Source organism: Diceros bicornis, chromosome 2 (genome assembly GCF_020826845.1).
Source record: "Diceros bicornis minor isolate mBicDic1 chromosome 2, mDicBic1.mat.cur, whole genome shotgun sequence".
NCBI lineage: Eukaryota > Metazoa > Chordata > Mammalia > Perissodactyla > Rhinocerotidae > Diceros > Diceros bicornis.
The window spans coordinates 35,473,597-35,497,688 of record NC_080741.1 but is presented as its reverse complement, the minus strand read 5'-3'; the positions used below and the strand labels follow the sequence as shown (position 1 = coordinate 35,497,688).

At 40.2% G+C, this 24,092-nt stretch overlaps 1 pseudogene; it reads left to right on the top strand.

The window, feature by feature from the left end:
* Positions 1-483: 483 nt before the first annotated feature.
* Positions 484-1,132, top strand: LOC131410812 (large ribosomal subunit protein uL16-like; annotated as a pseudogene).
* The last annotated feature ends 22,960 nt before the right edge of the window (positions 1,133-24,092 follow it).

Sequence of the window (24,092 nt, the reverse complement as noted above, 5' to 3'; positions counted from 1 at the left end):
GTTAATGTTAAAGAAAGCTGGAGTAACTATATTAATTTCAGACAAAGCAGACTTCAGAGCAAGGAAAATAATCAGGGAAAAACAGGGGTATTACATCGTGATAAAGGGGTCACTTCTCCAGGAGGATTTAACAATCCTTGATGTGTATGTGCCCAGCAACAGAGTGTCAAAATAACTGAGGCAAATACTACAAGGAGAAATAGACAAATCCAATTATAGTTGGAGACTTCCACACTCCTCACTCACTAAAAAAAAGTAAACAGCAAATCAGAAAGTGTATAGAAGACCTAGATAACAGCATCAACCAATCTGACCTGATTGACATTTATAAAACACTTTACCCAATAACAGCAGAATACACATTCATAGGTGGACATAGACCATTCACTGTGATAGACCATAGCCTGGATCATAAAATAATCTTTAGAAAGTTTAAAAGAACTGAAAGCTCTTTCCCTTTGGCACGCCACTGAAGATCCTGGTGTCGCCATGGGCTGCCGCCCTGCCTGGTGTTACAGGTATTATAAGAACAAGCCATACCCAAAGTCTCACTTCTGCCGAGGTGTCCCTGATGCCAAGATCTGCATTTTTGATCTGGAGCAGAAGAAGGCAAAATCGATGTGTTCCCACTCTGTGGCCACATGGTGTCAGATGAATATGAGCAGCTCTCCTCTGAAGCCCTGGAGGCTGCTCATACTTGTGCCAACAAATACATGGTGAAAGGCTGTGGCAAAGATGGCTTTCACATCCTAGTGCAGCTCTACCCCTTCCATATCATCTGCTTCAATAAGATGTTGTCCTCTGCCTGAGCTTTCAGGCTCCAGACAGGTATGTGGAGTGCCTTTGGAAAGCCCCAAGGCACAGTGGCTAGGGTCCATGTTAGCCAAGTCATCATGTCCACCTGCACCAAGCTGCAGAACAAGAAGCATGTGATTGAAGCCCTACACAGGGCCAAGATCAAGCTCCCTGGCCACCAGAAGATCTATATCTCCAAGAAGTGGGGCTTTACTAAGTTTAATGCATAGGAATTTGAAGACATGGTGGCTGAAAAGCTGCTCATCCCTGATGGCTGTGGGGACAAATACATCCATAATCGTGGCAGCCTGACAAATGGCGGGCCCTGTACTCATGAGACCCTTGGTGCTGCTCCCTCCTTACTCATGCCCACCAATAAATCCTACTTATTGTCAAAAAAAAAATAAATAAAAAAATTGAAATAATTCAAAGTATAGTCATGTTTCACTTAACGACAAGGATACGTTCTGAGAAATGTGTCTTTATAGCAATTTCATTGTTGTGTGAACATCATAGAATGTACTTACAGAAACCTAGATGGTATAGGCTACTACACACCTAGGCTATATGGTACTAATCTTATGGGACCACTGTCGTATACGTAGTCCCTCATTGACTGAAATGTCATTATGTGGCGCGTGACTGTATGAACTCTGACCTTACTGGAATTAAACTAGAAATCAATAACAGAAGATATTTGAAAAATTCCCCAGTATTTGGAAATTAAGCACATACTTTCAAGTAATCTATGGGTCAAAGAAGAAATCTCAAGGTAAATTAGAAAATATTTTGAATATTCAATGAAAATGAAAATACAATATATCAGAATTGGTGGGATGCAGCTAAAGTAGTGTTTAGAGGAAAATTTGTGGCATTAAGTGCAAATATTAAAAAAGAAGAAAAGCCTCAAATACATAATCTTAACTTCCACCTCAAGTAACTATTAAAAGAAGAGCAAAATAAACTCAAAGCAAACAGAAGGAAGGAAATAATAATGATAAAAGCAGAAGTCAATGAAATAGAAAACAGAAAAATAGAGAAAAATCAATGAAACAAGAAGATGATTCTTTGAGAAGATCAATAAAGTTTATGTACCTGCAACCATACTGTGTAGGAAAAAAGAGAGAAGACACAATACACCAATATCAGGAAGGAAATAGGGATATCACTGGAGACTTTGCAGACTTTAAAAGAATAATAAAGAAAAAGTATGAACAATTCTATATGCATAAATTCAATAACATAGATGACATGGACTAATTCCTTGAGAGAAAAAATTTACCAAAGTCTTCCAAGAAGACATAGATCATCTGAATAGTCCTATATCTCTTAGAGAAATTTAATTCATATTTAGAAACCCTCAAAAAAAGAAAACTCCGGGTCCAGAAGACTCTACTGGTGAATGCTGCCAAATGTTTAATGAAGAAATAACACCATTTCTACAAAATGTCTTCCAGAAAATAGACAAAGAGGGAATACTTACAAACTCATTTTATGAGGCTAACATTACTTTGATACAAAAACCAGACAAAGAGAGTACAAGAAAAGAAAACGCAGACCAATAACCTTCATGATACAGATGCAAAAATCTTTGGCAAAATGTTAGCAAATTGAATCCAACAATATGTACATAAAAAGAATAATACATCACAACCAAGTGGAGTTTATCTTGAGAATAGCAGGGCTGGCTCGGTATTCAAAAATAAATCAATGTAATCCACCATATTAACACACCAAAGAAGAAAAACTCTTTGAGTTGGCTAGGAAATTTTTCTGGCCGGGACTGGGCTCCCTCGTGTGTTTGTGATCAGCTGTGGGTTGGGCAGGCAGCTCTGCTGATCTTCAGTGCTTGAGGGTCAGCTACTTGCCGGTGGAGGGTCTGGGATAACTTTGGCTGGGATGGCTGGAATGACCGCTCTCTTCCACGTGGTCTCTCATTCTCCGACAGGCTTGTTTTTGTGGTGGTAGGAAGGATCCAAAAAAGAGCACAGAATTGTGCACCTCTTGAGACCCAGATTTGGAACTGGCCCACTATCATTTCTGTTGCATCTTAGTGTCAAAGGAAGTGACAAGGCTAACCCAGATTCAAAAGGTATGGAAATAGATATACTCTTTGATTAGAGAACCTACAAAATCACATTGCAAAGAGGCATGCATACAGGGAGAGATGGAGAATTTGGTCCATTTTTGGCAATCAATATACACAGAGATTCATTTAGGTATTTTCAAGAGACAAGGGTTTGTTATGAAATGCACATTTCTACATATTGTAGCATAGAACTAGATGTAGATACTCCATTTCTCTCTCTATGTCCTGCTAATTGGTGTGTCTTTCTTTTCCTGTCACATCTATCTAGACCTCCAGTACTAATTCCTGAATGAGAATCTGGTGAATGAGTTCCATCATGGACCATCCACTATATTGTAGATTGACCATTACCCATATTCCCTCATTACTCACCATTCCAGGAATTGCCAACATTGTGCTACTCTAAGTATCTGCAATTCTCTGCCTGAAGGCTTTCTCTTGACCTGAGCTGGGGAGGCAGTCTGGCAGTGCTGAGGAACTGTCCTAAATCAATGGCAGGTGGAAACTGGTGGATATGGCAGATTGTTGGCATTGATGGTACCGATTCTTTGATCCTCTGTGAATCCATGCCCCTTGCCCTACGAATTTGCAGTTCCTCTCACTAAAGAGGTGGCATCTATTTCCCCATCACTTGAATCTGGGCTTCATGTATTTTCTTCGGTCTATATAATGTTAGCAGACTTGCTACAAACAGAGGCTTGAGAACGTCTTTGTGCATTTCTGCTTTCTCCTCTATTCCTCTGTGATTGCCATGAGAATGTGGCCAGGTTAGCCTGTCAGAGGGTGAGACATATGGAGCAGCCAAGGCCTTTGTAGAACAGCTGATAGTCAGAGGACCCCTGGGCATGTAAAAGAGAGCCAAGCTAAGATCAGCAGAGCCATCTAGCCAACCCACAGCTGGACTGCAGATGCATGAGTGAGCTTAGCCGAGATCAGAAGAAACTGCCCAGCTGACCTGCAGACTCATGAGCAGAATAAATGGTTGTTATTTTAAGCTACTAAGTTCTCCTTGAACTACTGGCCTGGAGGCTTAGGGATTCAGGCAGGAAGGTTTAGGTTCTTGACTTTGGCAAGAGCTGGGCTGGAGCATTGGGCATTATTGAGAAGGGAGATTTTTCTAAATTCCTTTAGTTCTTTTTGTAGCAGAGCAAAAGCCAGTCTTCTTAGAGTTTCTCTTATTTAGTAAAGAAAGAAATATTTATCCTCATTAAGGCTTGACCTTGAGGCTGGAGTTGGGAAGATGGAGAATATGACACAGGAGAAAGTTGGTCCCTTCCAGTGAGATGTTTTAAGGGGAAAGAGGAGGTAGACAGAGAAAGAAACACCGAGGCAGAAAAGGGAGCTCATAGGACATGTGGGTCTTTACATTCTCTCTCATGAAGGTGGGTATACATTATTAGAGGAGACTGTGTAGGTCTGAGGACACCACTATGTCATTGCTAAGGACATTTGAATCACCTACTCCTTATACCCAAATGTCATTTTGAAAAGGAATGTTTGTGCACATATGTGTTGGGTGTGTATGCATGTGGGGTTGAAGAACGCCGTAAATAAGAGAGACTGAGCAGGATAGTGGTTACTTCTAGGGGGAGAGAAGGGGTTATGCTGAGGAAAGGACCCATGAGAGATTTCTGGAGTAGTGGCAGTTTTTTATTTCTTGACTGGGTGGCTTTCATAAGAAGTGTGCATGGCCATCCTTAGCATGCTCTCAAGGTTACAAAATGCCCGCTGCACCTCATGTAGCATGTCTATTCTCCACATAGGATAAAGCTGAATCTTTAAAGGGCTTTCCTGGAGGTCACAGCCAGCAAATTCCATTTATATCTCATTGACCAGGGCTGAGTCACAGGGCCACATCTAGTTGTAATGGAATATAGGGAGGTTATTATTTTTAAGTGGACACATTGTTAACCTAAAAAAAACCATGGTTCCATTAGCCAGGAAGAAGGAGTGAACAGATTTTGGGTAGGCATATAAGTTAGGGTAATGCTATCTGCTTTAACAGGAAAACTCCAAAATTTCAATGGCTTAACACAACAGAATTTTATTTATAGGAGACTAAAAGTCCAATGTGGGTGTTCCCACATCAGCGGGCAGCTTTCCATCTTGTTGATCTGTTACGCTCTAGGGCAGTGAAATCCTCTTCATGCATTAGGCAGATGGGGAGAGAGGGTAGAGAAAGTACAAAGTGTCCTAGCCACTGTGGCCTAGAAATGGCACACATCACTTCTGCTCACATTCTACTGGTGAGAATGGGTCACATGGCTCTAATCTAGAGACAAGTGGTCCTGGGAAGTGTACTCCCAGCTGGGGCATCTGCCTCCACTGACAAGTCTATATCTGGAAAAGAATACAACACTTTTTCTCAGTTTATATTTTTTATTTGCCTTTATTCTGTAGACTGAACAATTGTTTTTTAGAAACTTTTTATTGAAGTATAGCATACAATCAGAAAAGTGCATATGTCATAAATGTACAGCCCAATGCATTTTCACAAACTTAATACACCTGTGTGACTAGCTCCAGATCCAGAAACAGAACATAACCAGCAATGCAGAAGCCCCTCTGGGGATGATACATTTTTGCTGCCTAGTTAGCTGTTGCCATAGTAGACAATTAGTGGTCTCTGCCACAGTCACTAACAGCAGGAAATTTATATTTTCAGTTTATTTATGCTGCTTATTAAGTGTCATATCCATCTCCATTGCAGTTTGGTTGCTGAGTTCTGATAAGAGTTTAAGCAAATAGCTCCATGGGTGATGGGTCATAGGTCAGGGTACTGCTGGGTCCTGATTGGCTGAATTTCTTGTGGTCTGTTGCATATTCACAAGGATGTTGGTAATGGAAACCACCCTTGCAGGTGAACAATGCTGTGAATATTTTCAGCATTGCTTAGAACATGAGAGTGTTTTGGTTCTAAGTAACTACTAGCGATGTTCAGTTTATGGATCCTACAAAAGAAATGCCCAAAACAAAACACTTCTTCTTAAAATATAGCTGAAATTGTGGGTACATTTGGATTGTAGAGTTTATGTAAATGTGAACGAGGCAGGCGAGTATACGGGAGCTAGCCAAGTGTTTGACATGCTTGTGTTAGTCTGGCAGGGTGTTTATTATGGTTTAGTTTTAAGGCGTAGTTTTAACAAGATCCTCCCATATTCGGTGCTGGGTGGGCACCATTTTTTGCTTTTGAGGGGGTAGCCTTTGAGCACATATATGCCAGGCACCATGCCAAGTGCTGTCACAGCTGTGATGAGGTAGGCACAGAGTAGTGGTTATGAGAATTGGCTTTCGCAAAAGAAAGATCTAAGCTGAATAACTGGCTTTGCCACTTTTTAACTACTTTTACTTGAGCAAGTGACTTCACTACCCCTAGCTTCCTTCCCTCTCTTAGGATTGTTATGAGATAGTGCATGCTATATTTAGCATATTAAATGTTCAATGAAATGCTTTTGTAGCCCAGACATTGGCTAGGGTCACACTAGACACTGCTCTTTAATAGGTGGATGAAAGTAGCCTGAACCCTATTTATAGTTTGTGGAAAGTCCAACGCCCCATCCTATGAACTCTGGCTCTCCCTTGCTTGCCATCCTGCGCATGCATACTATCCCACGCATGCCATTCCATGCGTACACTCCATGTAGGCTCTCCTATGCACTTCGCCCCAAAGCTTTTGTGTGGTGGACTACGCTAAATGTTTGGGAGGCAGAGATATTTTCATTTCATTAACAGAGGCAACTAAAAATTGAATATTAGACATCCTTGTACTTGGAAAAAGCTTTACCCATTTCTGCACCTCGGGTTCCAGCTGCTATCAAAATTGCTTGGCAAGGCCACTTGTATGGTTGTGTAGTTTGTGCATTGCACAAAAGAATCTGGCCACGGGAGGTAACTGAGGGTAAAATCCAGCCTGTGACCTGCTTGTCAAGCTGTGAGCCCTACTGAAGGACTGTGTTCGCCCAGGGGTGGTCCTTTTCTCTAATAAATCCACTAAGATGGGACACATATAAGTCATATAAGGGCCATGTTGCTTGGCCATTTTATTCTCTTCTGTCTGATTCTTTTCCTCTCTGCTCTTTATATCCAAGGAGCAATAAAACAAATTCCTTCTATAAATCCGTATTCCTTTAGCCTAAACCCTTCGGGCCACACATTCGTTTTTTGAATTCAGAAATTTTCAGAATGTACAAAGGTACACATACCCTGTATTATGTAACACCTCCAGCAGAGTCTCGGAAAGCACTCTGTAATTAAACACATTAATATTTTCCTGGCAAAATGCATGAATATTCACACTAAGTGGGATGAATAAAGACTATAAATAGTCAAGTTTTGCCACCAAGTGAGTTCAAGTCAGGTCAGGCTTTGCTGCCATTGAGTTTTGAAAAAACTTTCAGTTTTCAAGGTCTTTTGGGTTACAGAATAAGGAATTATGGACCTGTATTTTCTTATGCAGAGCCTTTGGGGTGTCTCCAGTTCCTACATACTAACTCAGCTCAGAGTCGTCTTCTGTCTGTTCAAAACTGTGTTATAGATTTAAAATGAACTCTTGTTATAGTCTGATTGGCTAGATTAGATTTTCAGGCTGGTGAGTCCCAAACTTTGCTGCTCATTAGAATCGTTGGAGGAGCTTTTAAAAACTCTGGTGCCCAGGTTGCACCCCAGCCAAATTAAATTAGAAGGCCTGTGAGTGGGAGTGACTTTTTTTAAAATCTCGAGATGATTCCAATGTGAAGTAAAGTCTGGGAACCTCTGGCTTTTGTGAAAAGGGGAAATCATTTGGAAGGAAGCTGGGGTATGTCTCCTAATCACAGGGAGGGCTAAGCTGAGGCTGGAACAAGGGACTCAGAAACCACCTCTTGCTTCTGTCCTACAGTCTATAGGTCAGCGAGGAATCAAGTGGGGCCATCACCAGCCTGCTGCCCTGGGGCAGGGTGTCTGGGACCTGTGGTGGGGCAATAGATCACAGTAACAAATTTGGCCTGGGACAGTCCAAAATAAGACTCTGATGGTCAAGTGGAACTAACCAGAAGAACTTGCTGACTCTCCCTGCTTCTCTGGCCTCAATTCTATTTCATGGTCAATTCAGCTTCTGACCATTGAGGTTCCTCTCTAATTATCTTCTGTGCTAGGACCCTCTGGCTTGGAAGATGGAGTGGGGCTTCCTCATATTCCTCTTGCTGTTCTCCACTATCAGGCTTTACACCCACCCTTGTTCCACCTTCGGTTCCTTATGCTACTCATCCCACTTGATCCGATTTTGTCGCCTATGTCTTCACTCTAGCATTGTCTATTTGGCTGGCATCCCAGAAGACCCCCTGCAAGTTAGAAAGAAGACAGTGCACAAGCGGTCAATGTCATCCAAGTTGCTGAAAGCCGGACCAGCAGTTTGGGATGAGGGAGTCTCAAGACATGAGTGCAAAGAGAAGCAAGGGAAGAGATGTGTGATATAGTTTGAACTGTTGTTCAGCAAATATTCACTCCCCGTTCCCTCACTTTCCCACCCTGTTGATGTTGGGCTTATCTGTGTGACATTCTTTGGCCAATAGAATGTTAGCAGATATGATATGAATAGAGACCTTAAACGTGCTTGTGTTATTGGGCATGCTTCTTACGCTCCAATGATTCACTATAAGAAAACAATGTCTAGACCTCTCCTGTCTCGTTGGCCTGGGGCCTAGAATGAAGAGACATGTGGAGCAGACCTGAACCCAACCCACAGCTTAGAGCTGAGTCAGCCAACCAGTAGCAGAAAGTGAACCATCTCAGAGAACTGTGAGCGAGAAAAATACATGTTTGTTGTTGTAGCCATTGAGCTTTGGGATACTTTTGTGGGGCATGAGCTGATTAATACTGAGAGAAATTAGAGGAGCATTCAAAGGTCATTAGGGGTCGTTCAAAGGCCTCAGCAAGGAAATCTCTCTGTGTTTCAGTCTGGGTTTAGGGCCAGTCCTAGGGTATAACTAGCCTAGAGCTGGCAGGGAAAAACAGGTGAGCCACACTGAGCTGCTAATAAGTAAGTTGGCCCAAATGGGTTTGGGAGGAGTGGAGAAGAGGACTAATTCTGACAGTTTCACATCCAGAATTTGTTTTAAACAGAAATGAATCCAGGTAAGCAACACAGCAGCTCCTTTTAAAAAAAGAGTTAAGTATGCTGTCCCAAACCATAGCAAGCAGACAAGCTAGACCAGAAATCAATCAAAATTAGTCACTGCTCAGAAATACTGCCCCCACCAACCGTCCTCAGTCTTTCTGTTGTTGTTGGAGAGTGTCAGAGAACGATCTGAAATGTGGCTGTGCCTTTTACGTTTGTCTTTACAGAAAAGCAAGTCTGTCCTTGGCCTCCGGCACAAGAACTATAAATGAGAAAAGATTTAAATCAAACAGAACCTCATAGGCACTCCAATCCAGTTCCTTTTTTTTCTTCGTAAAGGAACTTGTCTTAGTTTAGACTGTTGGAAAAGAAATGCACCGTTGTGTAATTCACCATTAAAATACTGAATAAGCAAATGAAACTTTTCCTAATTAAATTCTACTGTATTACATAGCGTGATGAAGGATAATTTGGACTGCACAAGATGTTGGAATCAGAGAATAAAAGGATTCTTATGACCAAAGAAGTCAGGGAAATGGTGGGTTACACAACATTGAGCATCTTTCTTTACTGTAGGATTTTCAGAGCCTTTGCTAAGTCAGTGGACATTTTGAGTCTCTAAGAATAAAACATTTCCCAAGTTTAGGTGAAAATGAAGCCCCCCCAACCCCCCATCATTTCTTGAGAGTAGTATGGAAAATGCTTTAGGAGATGTTGTATTAGATAAATATCTGGGCTTGTGATAATCTCTTCTATGATCTTTAAAGATTATCCCTGCAGTAATGACAATGATGTGTACCCTCCTCATATGGAGATGCTGGTCAGCTTCTGCCTGGTTTCCTAAACTGTGGTCATCACAAGGGCTATGTCTCTCTCTCTCTTCTCTCTTTCTTGGGACTACTCTTTAGAATGCATGGAACGAATCTGGCAAGCTTGCAAATGTCTAGATATTTATCAATATGTAAATATTTCATCACTACTGCATTCCTCTGTACAATGCAATCTCCCTTGTGAAGGTACTTGTACCAACGGAGCTCAAATCCACTGGCACCCCCACATCTGTCACTGTCTTTCTCCTGGAATTTAATTGGCAAGAGTGACTCGTGGGACCTTACTTGTTAGCATTCTAGGAGGGACTCTTTCTCCAGGGGTTCATCTTCCCAATGTCTGATTTTTCTCTGTGGTTGATAAGAGGAACTTCTAAACTGAAGCCCCTCACACAGGATTTGCCATATTCCCTCATCTCACCTCAGTGGTGTATTAGGATTCTGGTTGGTTCTTGATAGAGCACATCAGAGGCTGGATGCTTTGAATCGAGGTCCCTCACGCCAATGTTTCTTGCATCACGAGGGCAGTGTTCTTTCTTTTATTCTAAAGATAGGAAGGCTTGCTGGGGCTGGGACAGGGGGCTTATTGGTGGGACAGATAAAGATAAAAATTGCAGAAGAACTTTTCCCAACAAAAATTGGATATTTTCCAAGGTGAAAGAAACACCAATTTTTTTGGTCTCAACAACATTCGCCCATAGGCATGGGGAGTCAGGCCTGATAATTCTAGTTACTTAGCAGTTTTTAGTGCGTGTCGGGTCCAAGGAGACACGAGAATTCCAAGAAGCTTTGTGAGAAAATAATCAAGAACAAAGATCACTTGTCTAAAAAAGAGAGAGCTCTGAAGAGCATGCTGATGTCAGATGATGATCTTTTACTATGGGCTAGAGCTTTCCATGATTTGGGGCCATAACATCAGAAGTAGATTTGTGTTGATGCAAATTTCAACTTCCAGACCACATTTTGCATTTAGTTTGCTTTGCTTTAAAATTGCAGGTAATTGTGTGGAATTTGGCATTTTGAGCTTTCATTTTATTAAGAACTCCCACTGAATTCCTGTAAGAGTGGATTATTAGAAGGAGAATTACCCTATGGCTTGGAATCGTATGAGACTACCACACATGCCCATAAACAGCTCCACGTCCTCTGTTAATATTCCTTGATATAAATGGGTCTCCTCACAGCAGCTTTGGCTCTCTTAATCTATGCAAAAGACCCATTTTCTGCTTGTCACCGTGTTTAATTGTAGCAGGTAGCTTCCCTACCACAATTCCGAATAACCATTGAACTTCAGTTTGATTTGCATTGTCCTCATTTTTCCATTTATTAGCAAGCATATTGGCTCTGCCAGAGTCATGCAATTATCTTTGTGTCTGCCAGTTTAGGGCATATGGTGTATTTTTTTGGGAAGGCAGATAATACTCCCATTTGGAGCAGGGTCAGGGCAGTCTGAACATGCCTTAGAAAAGGTTTCTGTATAAATTAATTTCCCCTCTCAACTGTGTAACGACAGTATATTAATTTTTTGCTCTTTGAGGCATGCAGACTTAACTCGGAGAGGATTTTATAATGCTCTCCCATGATACCATTGGTTCGGCAATTTGAATATCTTAGCCTGGAGGTTTTTTTTTTTAAAGAAAACAAGCTGACAGTCATGTGCCTCTTAGAAAAAAGCCACCAAATCAACAGCATTGGGCCCAAAGAGAAATAAGTGGATTGTCAGATGCTTTCCACCACTTTCAGAACATCAGATGCTGTGTCTGAGAGGGGAAGACCATCTACCAGAGGTCAAGACTTCAAGGTACCTGTTGGTGGCTCCAGCTGGATCTCTCCTGTGGAGTCTAATTGCAGTCTTGCTGTTAAATCCCTGGGTAGAACTTTGGAAACACAGAGAAACGTCCTGAAGATACCTCAACTTGAAAAAATGGTCATGGACAATATTTTTAAGGAAAAAAATGGATTTTTTTTCTTATTTTTTGTTCACTGAAGTGCTATGTTAAAAGAAGATGATATCTCTAGAGGTATCATCTACTACTGCAAAGTTCACCTACTTTTGCAGGTTTTCTTGTTAAGGCACTTGTTTCTCAGCTTAAGGGACCCTTAGTTCATCTAGAGTAGATGACCTTTGAGGATGCTCTGTGCTTCCTGATTTCCACCATCACATCTACAAAGAGTCATGGAGTAGGATTGCATGGAGCAGTGGTTCTCAGACTCTGGCTTGCATCAGAATCACCCAGAGGGCTTGTTCAGAGAGATCGTTTGGTCCCAGTCCTGATTATTTGGTCTGGACTAGGGTCAAGAATTTGCATTTCTGCCAAGTTCACAGATGATGCTGACATTTCTGGTCTGGTGACTACCCTTTGAGAATCACTGGTGTAGGTAGAGGCCAAGCATGCAGACTCTGAAGTTGGATTGCCTGAGTTCACATACAGGCAGTCATCAATTTTCAAGTGTTGACAGAAATGCATGCATATCAGACCTGTGCCCTTGGTATCGTGTACAATGAGGACTGCCTGGTACCTCTAACCTCTCTGTACTTCAGTTTCCTCATCTGAGAATGGAAATAATAATACCTACCTACCACAGTGGTTATGAGGATTAAATGAGACAATACTTGAAAAGTACATATAACGGTGCCTGACACAGTAAATACAACATAGGAGTATTTATTATTATATTATTATTATTAAAGTAATACACTTAGAATTATAAGATTTTAGACCCTGAAGGGACCTTAGAGATAATATAGTCTAAATCTTCATCACCCTATTTTTTTAGGAAAGGAAACAGAGTCACAGAGAAGTGGAATAATCCACTTAAAGTTCTATGAAGGGCTAAAAAGCACAACCAGCGCTGGAACACTTCCCTTTTAATTCTTAATTCAGTACTTTTCCCAAAACATCATGTTGATTATTCTACTTTTAGAGATTTGTTCACAAATGATCATTCAGTTTATATTAAGGATATTTTGATCTTGTTCACCTCATTTTAAGATCAGAGAGACCTGGGAAATATAGGAACAACATCATAATAGGAACTTAATTTGGTGTCTGATTTGAGGACAAGTTCTTTGCACTCCATCCATCACCTCGTTGCACAGCGGCCCCAGGATAAGCATATTTGGTGGAAATGCTCTGCAATTTGCTCTTGCATATCATTCCAAAGGCTATTCCCTCAGTCTGCTTAGAAATAGTTATTTTATTTTTGTTTCACTGGTGCTTGGGCTTGTGTGGGGCAAAATCACTGGTCACGAGGGAAAGTAGGAAAGAAGAACGGATGCCTCCTTTGACACAGAGGAAATGGATTCTTCGGAATAGTTCCTTAGTTTGCCATTGGACCCCAACCTCCTCCCCCAGGTATTCACAATGGTGTCTGGGGAAAGCCTTGATGTGTCCCTCATTCATTCAACAAATAGTTACTAAGCACCTACTCTGTGCCAGGTGCTGTTGGGTAACGGAAAGAACTTTGGACTGAACGCAAGGCAGGTAGTTCTGGGCTTGATTTATTTCATTCTTGGTTCCACTTGCTTTTCTTCTTTTCTGGTTGTCTAGGGACCACCTGGCATTAGACAATAAGCCAGGGGTACCAGGTTCATGGTAGGTGCTCAATAAATAATTATTGAAAGAATGAATGAAAGTTAGAAAAATCTACAAGGGAGAGCCTGAATTCCCATCCTTGGCCCATCCTCAGGTCCTAACTTTCTGATTCTGGAGCCCAACATTATTCATAATCTCTACTTCCACCTCATCGCTACCACACACCCACACAAAATTGGATTTAGTTTATTTTGAATGATTGATTCCAAGGACTGCCCTGACCATTTAGGAATGACTGAGTTATTTGCCAGTAGACCTTTTCCATATATGGTTTATAACATGTATTCATCCATTTTAAAGGCTGAGCAAATCACTAGGGCCAGCCACGAGGCTGCACGCACAAACGTCAGGCTTCCTGAAAATGTCTGTGTTGGATATTAGATCCTTTATATTAATAGCCAACAACTATATTCAGCTTTACTGTCCACAGATTGTTGTCACGTGTGTTTGAGGGGCCTGGGGAACAGCTACATGAAAATGTTGTCAGGCTTTGAGTATTAAATAGAGGCTGGGGACAGGTGGCTGTACAGATTTGCAAGTCATCATTGTGTACCTCAAGGCCTTTGGCTATGGATGACATCAGCCTGGGCAGTGAGTGACTCCTTAAAAAGAATGCAAGAGTCCCTATTCAGATAACCATTGATTGCCTGTACTTAGTTAGGCTTATTTATGGCATATTTCTCTGTAGAGAGAGATTTCTGAAATAACTCCTTGGTTGTAACTTACGTTTGTTTTTTTTAAATTAAATGTTTTGTTTTCAAATAGCATAGCTTTACAGAAAAGTTACAAAGATAGTAGAGAATGTTTCCATATACCCCACACCCAGTTACCCCTAATGTTAACATCTTACATTACTATGGTGCATTTGTCACAACTAAGGAACCAACTTCAGTACATTATTTTACACCTTATTCAGATTTAATTAGTTTTTCTCTAATGTCTGTTTTCTGTCCCATGATGCATCTAGGATACCACACTACATTTACTTGTCATGTCTCCTTAGGCTCCTCTTGGCTGGGACAGTTCTCAGACATTCATCGTTTTGAGGAATACTGGTCAGGTATTTTATAGATTGCTCCTCAGTTTGGGTTTGTGTGATGTTTCTTCTCATGATTAGGGGGGAGGGTTATGTGTTTTTTGGCGGGGGCTGGGGGAGGAAGAACACAGAGGTAAACTGCCCTTCTCATCCATTATCTAAAGGGTACATATTTTGAAGATGACTTATCACTAATGATGTCACCCTTGATCACCTGGACAAGACAGTGCTTGCCAGGTTTCTCCTTTGTGAAGTAACTTTTTTCTCCCTTTAAATACTCTACTCATTGGCAACAAGTCACTAAATGCAGCCCACACTTAATAGATGGGGAGTTAAATTCTACTTTCTTGAGAAAGAAGTATTTACACAAATTATTTTGAATTTTTCTGTGTGAGAAATTGTCTTTTCTCCCCCATTTTTTAATTTATTCAATAATTTATTTATATTAGTATGGACTCATGGATATTCATTTTACACTTTGGATTTTAATTTAATGCTACATTATTTATTTTGTTTCTCAGATTGTTTCCACGTTGGTGACTGGGAGCTCTTTCAGGTTGGCTCCCTTGGACGTACCCTCATCATTATTACTTTTTTGAGTACCTTCTTACTTTCTGGTACTACAAGATGCTCCAGGATCATCTTGTATATTTCCTGCCTCAGTCCTAGAATCAACTATTTCTCCAAGGAGCTCTGGTTCCTTTTATTGGAAAATGGTATTAGAAACCAAGATCTCTGCACTGAGTGACTCAATGGTGCTTTTAATAGAACCTCAGCTAGGGAACAGCAAACTGATCATCTGTGGAGTTAATTAACAGTCCCATGGGACTGTTCTAAGATTTGACAGACTTGACAAAAGAAACTTTAGAACACGCAAGGAAGGGCTTTCTTTTAAGAGTAAGCTTTTGGGATATTAGGTTGGAGGGTAGCTACTTGTTCTGTGTAACCAGAAAAGTCCTTTATTAAAACAGTATTTTTTAAGGAGTGATGTTGTATTTTTTCTAGTCCTCAAAATCTTGACTGCAATTGTCATGATGGTCCATCTCATTCTCCTGTCTGTTCTTACTACTACCTGGTGGGAGTCTTTATCTTGGGACTTGAAGCAAATTACAGAAGGTTTAGTTTGGGAATGACTAAAGACTTATATGCTTAAATACTTACCTGACTAAGTATAATAACTAAAGACTTATATGACTAAAGATTTATGGTTCTGAAAGGAGAACTATAAATATACCAGACAGAGGGTCATGAGACTCCCATTACCTGCTTCTCAGGAAGGCTACCATGGGCAGTTCTCTGTGCCTAGTGCTGCCTCTTCTTGTCTCATGTGCTCTGCCAACCTGGCCACAACTGCTTGGACCTGTGATTGGTAACCAGACAAAGACTCAGGAGTCAACTACCCCATCTTTCTCTCTTTCCTGTGTGTGTTTCCCCATAATTAACTCCCCCTCAGTGAAGGTTGTATTTCTTATACTGATGGAGTCTAAGGTGAGCTGGAGCAACAATTTAATTTTAAGAAATTTGGAGGAAACTAATATGTTATTTAAAACATTTTTCTATTAAGGCCAATAGAGACATGTGCAACATTTCAGTGAATTTTAAAGACAAATATTGAAGCTTCAAATATTTTTTCCAAACTTGCTTAATAATAAAAGGGGCTATGGCTCCATACAATGGACTACTCAGCAGTAAAAAGAGTTAAGTACTGCTATATGCTACAGTATGGATAAACCTCAAAAAGATTACCCTCAGTGAAAAAAGCCAGCTCAAAAAGACCACGTATTGTGTGATTCCAATTATATAAAATGTCCAGAGTAGGCAAATTTATAGAGACAGAGACAGATTAGTTGTTGCTTGGGGCTGGTGGTGGGAAGGGGGATTAACTGTAAATAGGCATGAGGGAATCTTATAGGGATGATGGAAATGTCCTAAAACTGGGTTATATAACTCATTGAATTTATTAAAAATCACCGAATTGTAAATTTAATGGGTGAATTTTATGCTATGAAAATTACATCTCAGTAAAGTTGTTTACAAAAAAAAAAAGAAAGAAAGAAAGAAAGAAAAGGTAAGGAAGAGAGAAAAGCAGTTATGCTCCCAGAACCTCTGGGGGTCTGGGCTCAGCTGTTAGGAGTACTTGGTCAAAATTTTTAAAAGCATAGCTGTAAAGTAACTTGGGTGTGCCTACTTCCCATAACCTGAAAGTACATAACTCAGCAACGTGTGTTCTGCTTACTGCAAAAAAAGAGCACAATTTACTTAAAATAATATGAATTCTAGACAATAGATTCTGATATCCATTTCCAGTACATTCTTACTAGGGAACTGATAATGAATTTGAACCAGATAAGACTAAGTGAATTATCTGTCTTCTGAAAGGGACTAGAGCAGTGCTTTTCAAACTTTAATATGCATAGAGTCCTCTGATGGTCTTGTTAAAATGCAGATTCTGATTAAGTAGGTCTGGGGGTGCCACCCGAGATTCTGCATTTAACAATATCCAGAGTGATGCTCATGCTGCTGTTGGTCGGTGGAACACGCTGAGTAGCAAGGGGCTGGAGCACAGTGGTCAAGCGTTAAGGATTTGAAGCAGGTGGAGATGGATTCAAATCTGGATTCTACCACTCACTTGCAGTGTGATTTTGTGCAAGTTGCTTGAGGGGGCAATGCCTCAGTTTCATCATGTGCAAAGAGGTACTAATAATAGGACTGGGTCATGTCGTAAGGATTGAAGGCATATATAGCGCTTAGGAAAAGTCCTGCGCCCACAGTGAGTGCTCAAGAGAGTTGTCAATAATACTCTTACTATTCCGATGCTGATCATGATCCTCTTGGTTTCTTTTGATACTCTGCTTGCTGGGACCCTTTGCTCTGTCTTGGTTTGGTATTAGATTATTTTATTTCTTTCTTCTTTCTTCTCTTTCTCTTTAATATCGAAGCATTTATTTATTAAAGTTTATAGAAAGTTGTTAGAGTTTTTTTACGTGCTTTCAAAAGGTCCACTTTACGTATCCACTCTTTGCTTAAGAGGTTTGTTTTCCTCCTACATTATCTGCAAAATGCCTGGCCCTAAACTACGTTACCCAGAAATGGCTTTTCTCTGGGTGGAGCCCTGGCTCTTCCGGCCTCTCTGTCCTGTTTGTGATTTCTGGACTGCGGAGCAGTGAGGAGTTTTTCAGCTGTTCCCCCCCTTTTTTGGAAGAATAGTTTCCTGATGAGGGTTTGAGCTGAAAAGGGAATTTTCCCTTTGTTGAGTAGAAAAATCCTGGAAGCCAAGACAATTCCTGTAAAACAGCATTAAACATCTCCCCAGCTTGACCCCTCCACTCCACCTGTAACAGTTCAGAGGATATTCCTGTTTAATAATTCCATTTTTAATATTGCGTCACATGTACGTGTATTTGTATGGAGAGGCCGATGCTTTTGCCTTCATTGAATTGTTCTACCAAGCGATATCTTGCATGCGTCTCTAGGTCACATAAAGAATTGATTATTTAGTAATTTTGCTTTCTATAAGATATTTAGGTGGACTATATTGTACCATCTCTAGGATGTGTGTGTGTGTGTTTTATTTAAAAGTACCCACAAGAGGTTACACCACCATGAGAAACCAAAGGAGGCATATTTCCACTTTTCACTGGTGGCCAGAACTTGAGGAAATCCAAACTCGGAGTGCCAAATCCTGGGCTGTGCTGCTGAAGTCCCTGTAATGTTATTTTAGATTCCAGAATGATTAACTTTGGTGAAAGTACTGCCAGGGGATATTTTTCAAAAATTCATTTCATTGGGATGTCATTAATATATCATTAAATGCGTGCATTCTATGTGTACAATTCATGAATCTTGACAAATGTATGCACTCATGTAATCATCGCCACAGGCAAGATATAAAACATTTCCACCACAGCTGGGGGATTCTTAATCCTGATCACTTCCTCTGGTGGGGAAGGGTGAGGCCCAGCCCTGTGGGTAGGAGTTGGGCTCTCCTAAACGGGGAGAGGGGAGTCGTATTCTGAAGGACAAATGGAGATGGTTTCACTACGCAGAAGAGGATGTGATGGTAGTGGACCACAGGAGAAGAAAGTCAACTAGGAACTAGAGTTTTCCTTGAGAGGGTCCCAAGTGAAGACCATTTTTTTGCTATTTTACTCTGTCATATTTAGCATTCTGTCTTAAGTGTTACCAAATCTTTTACAAAGGCACAGACTCTATGTTAGTGGTGTTGGCAGGTGTCAAGGGGCAGGCAGCAAAAGGAAACGCCACTGGCTCTGCATCACCCCTTGGCTGAGGCCAGCAAGGCAGATGTTGCACTCTATTCAGGATGAGCGAGAGCCTTGGAGGTCCTGGAGTGACCAGGGACAAAGAAGTGATGGCTCAGGATGGAGCTGAGAATGGTGGCGAGAGAGCATGTGATGAAAAACAGCAGCTGCAGCTTAGACTGACTCAGAAGCAGATGTCAGATGAGTTCGACAGAGGTAACCCTTAGAATAGGATTGTCAGATTTAGCCACTAACACTACAGAATGCCCAGTTACATTGGAATTTCAGAGAAACAATGAATAATTTCTAGCATAAGTATGTTTGCATCCCATGCAATGTTTGGGATGTACTTATTGTTAAAAAAATAAGGTTATTTATCTGAAATTCAAATTTAACTGAGCGTCCTGTATTTTGTCTGACAACCCTACCTTAAAAGAAAGACCAACAACTGGGTTGACATGTTAATCATTTAATCAAAATGATTAAAAGTGAAATATGAAAAATAAGAACCCACATCTTAGGGAGGTTTGAATAAAGAGTGATGTGCTGTGTGTGTGTGCGTGTGTGTGTATGTATATATACACACACGTGAGCACACACACACACTAAAATGATCAAAGAGGGTTAAAACTGAAAGACCAATATATACATATTTTTTGACTTGAACGTAAAGGGAATTTGATATTTTATTTATTTGATTTGAATTTGTTTTCTAGGGAACTAAGTATGTTTTTAATTTTTAGTTCCAAAGGAGTTTGGTCTTTTAAAGTCTGAGTGAGTTATGGTTTCCTTAGAGACTTTCTTGAACTGGGCACCATCTCAACAAGAACAGTTTTGTAGCTGTGAGCATTTGTTGACAGACAGTGGGTCACAGAAGCCAAAGATCTTTCCTATTCCCTCCTCACAGTTAAAAAAAAACCAGTCCTATGAAAGTTTTATATGTATATACTAAAAAAAAGAAATTCAAGTGTGCTAAAACACTTATTACAAAAAAAGTGGCTGTCTGTTTAACACTTTTTCTTTCTCTACCTCCAAATCCCAGAAATAACTTATTTATTTATTTTTTTTGTGAGGAAGATCAGCCCTGAGCTAACATCTGATGCCAATCCTCCTCTTTATTCTGAGGAAGACTGGCCCTGAGCTATCCATGCCCATCTTCCTCTACTTTATTTGGGACACCGCCACAGCATGGCTTGACAAGCAGTGTGTCGGTGCGCACCGGGGATCCGAACTGGTGAACCCTGGGCCGCACTTAACTGCTTGTGCCACCAGGCCGGCCCCCAGAAATAACTACTTTTAATCCTTTTTAGAAATTATTTCTGATATACACTTCCACACGTCTAATGCTATTCTTATGTTGTTATCTCTTAACATTATTTTTTGATTTCCTGCTAGGTGGTTGAGAATTTCACTGTCTTATACCCCTCTCTGCAGTTCTGTCTCCACTTCTCCTGTCTGTCATCTACCTAATCTATCACAATTTTTGGTTCAACCAAGAGTTGATGTTTACACTGTTTCAATTTATAAATGTCCTTCACTGCTGAGAAATGTAGTATATTATGGTTACATTTTTTGTTTTTCTTGGAGTTAATAGTTGCCTCTGTTTTTTCATTTTTAATTTTTTAAAATTGAAGTATAATTAATATATAACATTATATTAGTTTTAGGTGTAGAACATAATGATTTGATATTTATATATATTGCGAAATGATCACCACAATAACTCCACAATAACATCCACTACCACACATAGTAAAAAATTTTTTTCTTGTGATGAGAACTTTTAACATTTATTCTCTTAGCAACTTTCAAATATGCAATACGGTATTAATAACTATAGTCACCATGCTGTATGTCATATTCCCATGACATTTATTTTATATTTATTTATTTATTTTTTTTGTGAGGAAGATCAGCCCTGAGCTAATATCCATGCCAATCCTCCTCTTTTTGCCGAGGAAGACCGGCTCTGAGCTAACATCTATTGCCAATCTTCCTCTGTTTTTTTTTTTTACCCCCAAAGCCCCATAGATCGTTGTATGTCATAGTTGCACATCCTTCTAGTTGCTGTATGTGGGGCACAGCCTCAGCATGGCCGGAGAAGCGGTGCGTTGGTGCGCGCCCAGGATCTGAACCCGGGCCACCAGTAGCAGAGCATGCGCACTTAACCGCTAAACCACAGGGCCGGTCCCCATGACATTTATTTTATAACTGGAAGTTTGTACCTTTTGACCTCCTTCACTCATTTCACCCACTCCCCACTCCCTGCTTCTGGCAACCACAGTTGCCTCTGTTTTTATTTTTGAATAGCTTTCTATAGAATTGTCTCTATTTTTTCCCAAATGCTCTCACTGATCTGTTAAAGGTAGTGATATATTTTTTTCCCAAATGACCAAATACATCAAATAATCTGTTTCTTTATTTTTTTTTTTTCCACTCTGGAGATCTCCCTTCTGTCTTCCTATTCCATCTGAAATGATTGATCTCTAGGCCTCCACACTGCTATCATCATGAGTCTTCCCTTCACCATCTGCTTGTTAATCCCTTAACTTTTTTCTTCTGTTGAACCTTTCTAGAGCCCACATCTTCCTCTTTCTTTTACTGAAGCGTATTATAGAGTAGCTTCCCATCAAAAAGGTGCATGGGAGTTTTGTTTATTTGAACCTTTTTTAAGTTTGCAAATGTCTTTATTTTCTCCTTGTACTGGATTGATTTAGACTTAGTATAGAGTTCTAGATTAGGAATTATTACCATCAGAAGTTTGGAGGCATTTAGTGTTGCCATTCTTGTTTCCAGTGTTTGTATGTGACATATTTTCTCTCTCTGAAAGCATTTAGAGTCTTCATTTATCCTAGATATTCTGATTTTTCATGACGACATGACTTCAGTTGAGTCTCTTATTATTCATTGTATTGTAACAGAAAAGAGCCTCCTTTTCTGTTTGTTCTGGTGTCTTTCATATCAGAAGTAGATACTCATGTGTCTATTTAGAGAAGTAGACACTCATGTCTTCAGTTAGGGGCTATCATCTTGTACTGTGATTTTGATAATTTTACCCATCCTTTTTCTCTGGGAAAAATTATTTCTTTCTGGAATTCATATTAATCAGATATTGGACTTCCTGGATTGATTATCTAATTATATTTTATTTTCCCTCCCATTTACCATGTTTTTGGAAAATTGTTCTGCTTTCTGGGTAAGTTCTATTATTCTACCTCCTAGGTAAGCTCCTCAAATTTATCATCTAGCCTTTCCATCAAAATTTTAATTTCAGTTAAATTGTAAATGATAGTGCTAATGTGCTTTGATTCTTTTTACTAGCATCTTATTTTGGTTCTGCAGATGGAAATATCTTCTCTTAGCTTTCTAAAGATATATACTATAGATTTTTCAAACTTTTCTTCTCTGTTTGTTGTCTCTGTTTCCTTTAGAGCCTCCTTTTCTGTTCTGGTGTCTTTCATATCAGAAATCTGCTCTCGTAACTGGTGATGTTTGGCTTTCTATATGTAATTGAGAGTAAAGCACTAGAAAGCAGACTGGAAGGTGTGTGTTGTGGGGGAGGGGGCCTTTCCACTGGTGGGCTTCATCGGAGGATGATGAGATCATGAGGGGGTATTTTTATTGAGGGATTCCACATGTCTTAAAAGGTCTTTTATCTGTGTTGTTCACCTTCCCTAGGGAATAGTGTCCAGCTTTCAGGCTGAAGTGGGGTGAAGGGACAATACATTGTCATTTTGGGCTACTGTCATTTTGGGGCAGGTGGAAGAAGAAAGAGAAAGTTCTTATAGTTCTGTATGTAGGTTTTAATTGCTCTGTTCAACCCTACCTCTGACTCCATTGCTTTGCTGTCTCCTCTTCCACTCTACTTGTCCTTTTGGGTTAACACATCTTTTATTCCTTTACTGGAATTTCAGTGGGGTGTGGCAAGGAAAGAGAGAAAACCATGGAGGATAATCCATCTTTATTTAGAAGTCTAAGGCAACTACTTTTCACAAACAATCTTTATCAATTGAGTCCCCTAAATTTCCATCTAAATAGGCTGTGTTGATATTAAGGTGTGAAATGTATTACTCTCCCTTCTAACCAGACTCTGAGCTGAGTGGTATCTTGCTCTATAGGGGACCCTGTGCTTAGAGTTTGCTTTCTAATTTCCTTATTTTAGGTCATCCTTTTCTTGTTGTGGGCTCATTTTAATAAATAGAAAGGAATAGGCCAACCAGGAAGCAGCTCAAAATGTAGGTGCTGGGAAGTGGGGTGATGAAAGACATATGAGCACCATTACGTGTTCAAAGTCCTGTTGAGTGTTAAATAGAGATTATTTGACATTGGGTCCTTTAACTAAGTTAAAAAAATGCTGCTGAAGTGAACGGGTATCTTCATTATTAGGAAGTAGGGTAGCATTTGAAGTACAATTGTGGAAACAGTGGAATACATCCAAGAATCCATGAAGCAGCCACAAGACTATTATCACCCATAATGGACCTGAGTATAAAGAATTTGATTGAAGTCTTTTAGACATCTGTGATTTCTAAATCTATTTATGACAGCTAATGACATTCCCTGGTTATTATTAAGAGTTTTCCTAGTCCTCCCCAGGGGGAAGAGAGATTCTGAAGAATGTCTTGATGTATAATTAGGTGGGAATGAAGTTATATTTCTCTTTGAAGGTTCTGGGGATAATCCTCTAGCTTGCCAACTGACCTTATTATAAAGCTATTACACTTATGGAAATTGGTGGAGCTTTTATGATCTCATACAAGTATGGAGAAAGCAATAAATGAGAAAATATTCCATTAGATTGGTGCAGCAATTTTGGAATGTCTCATTAGGTGAAAAAAAAAAAACATTTATTGAGTGCCTACTGTATGCTAGGCACTGTATTAGAATTTTAAATGCATTATCATTATTTAAATCTTTGGAAAAACCTCATAAGTTAGGTACTACGATTGTAGAAATTCTATAGATGGGAACACTGAGATCGTATAGAGAGTAAGTGGTGGAACCTTATTTTGAAACTAGGTATTTCAGTTAGGCTGTGTAGTGGATAATATAGGTACTCTGCCCAATCCTCTAGGATCTGATGTTACTCTGTGTGTGTGTGTGTGTGTGTGTATGTGTGTGTATGCTTCAGTGTGCTTTTGCTTCCAATTTTTACTACCTACAGCTCTTTTTCAGGGGACTGCACTCAGGATACTGGACCCCACTTTTCCTCGGTTGCCTTTAACCGGTGACTGTCAGGTGTGAGACTACGAAAGCTCAGCTTTCTTATCTCAAATTGGGAGGACTGCGGGGTGCCTCCAGGGATTAGGCTGTAGATCCTACTGGAGGAACTCTGCCTGAGAGCGCTTCCTTCCTTAGTTTCTTCACCTTCTCCATCTTGCTTCCCCACCCTTCCT